The 1,305-nt window shown below is 31.3% G+C and overlaps 1 protein-coding gene across 1 annotated transcript in view; it reads right to left on the bottom strand.

The window, feature by feature from the left end:
- Positions 1-1,305, bottom strand: part of LOC107680456 (probable G-protein coupled receptor 179) — a 17,564-nt gene that overhangs the window by 9,221 nt on the left and 7,038 nt on the right. The window lies entirely within an intron of this gene.

Here is a 1,305-nt window from a genome sequence, read left to right on the forward strand (position 1 = left end):
CTCATTTCTCATTCTATAAATGAACCAAATTTAAATTAACTAAAAAAGCTAATTAAATAATAATAATAATATATTAAATTAAGAAAATGATTTTTTAAATGAAAATATCAATATTAAATTAATTTAAAAAGCAAATTAAATAATAGCAATATGTGTGTGTATGTATGTGTGTATATATATATATATATATATATATATATATATACACACACACACACACACATATTTGTATGAATAATAGATAAAGAAAGAAATAAAAGCAGCTGATCCTGACAGTCAATCATTTAATTTTTAACATTTGATTTTAAGTTAATACTCTAACCTAGAACAATCATAAAGCTTAATTACAAAAAATATATATATGAATATATTTAAGCATTAATGATTTACTTTGGTCAAACATCGTGTCAAAGCTAATCTTTTACTGCCTTTCTACTATAACGTTGATCATTGTCCAATCATGAATAAATAAATAAAACCTAAACTGCAGCTAACTTGACAATCAGTGATTAATAAGCAGTTGTTGATTTTTATTTTTAATTAAAATTTTTAGCATCTAATTTTAAATAAATACTTTCAGCTATAATGATCATACAGCTTAATTTCCTAGTAAAGAAGTAATATATATTTAAATACATTATTTCATACTACATATAGTTCAAATCTATTAAAGGGGTGGTTGATTGCGATTTCACTTTTTTTACGTTAGTTAGTGTGTAATGTTGCTGTTTGAGCATAAACAATATCTGCAAAGTTGCGGTGCTGAAAGTTCAATGCAAACAGAGATATTGTCTTTTAAAATTCTGGCAGTTTAATGCCTACAAAAAACAGCTCGAAGGGACTACAATGAGTTACTTCCCAGGTTTGTGACATCACAAACCCTGATAAACCCCACCCCCGGGAACATGCAACAAAGGGGTCGGGTCTTGTCCCCCTGCTCTGCACATGCTCTGCATCTCTCTCTCTCTCTCTCAATCTCTCATTCAGATCATCAGCTCAGCTCAAACAATGAACTGTTGCGTGCGTTTACCGTACTGTATTAAAGCTTTAATCAGGTTAAAACCGTATATTAGAAGCTAACAGAAGCAGTGGCATTTACAAATAACAGCGTATCTAAAAGAATGAGACAACAACAAACAAAAAACATACCACTAAAAGCCATGCTTGCACAGGTTCTGGACGATCCCCGTCAATAATATCCTCTGCTTCTCAATCGGGCTAAAACTGATAAGCGATATTAACGACGCGTTGTTTACAATACAACCAGAGCACATGCCGCTGAGGAGAGGGGCGGGAAATTTAGAC

The sequence above is a fragment of the Sinocyclocheilus anshuiensis genome, unplaced genomic scaffold (genome assembly GCF_001515605.1).
Source record: "Sinocyclocheilus anshuiensis isolate Anshui unplaced genomic scaffold, SAMN03320099.WGS_v1.1 scaffold308, whole genome shotgun sequence".
In the NCBI taxonomy this organism is placed as follows: domain Eukaryota; kingdom Metazoa; phylum Chordata; class Actinopteri; order Cypriniformes; family Cyprinidae; genus Sinocyclocheilus; species Sinocyclocheilus anshuiensis.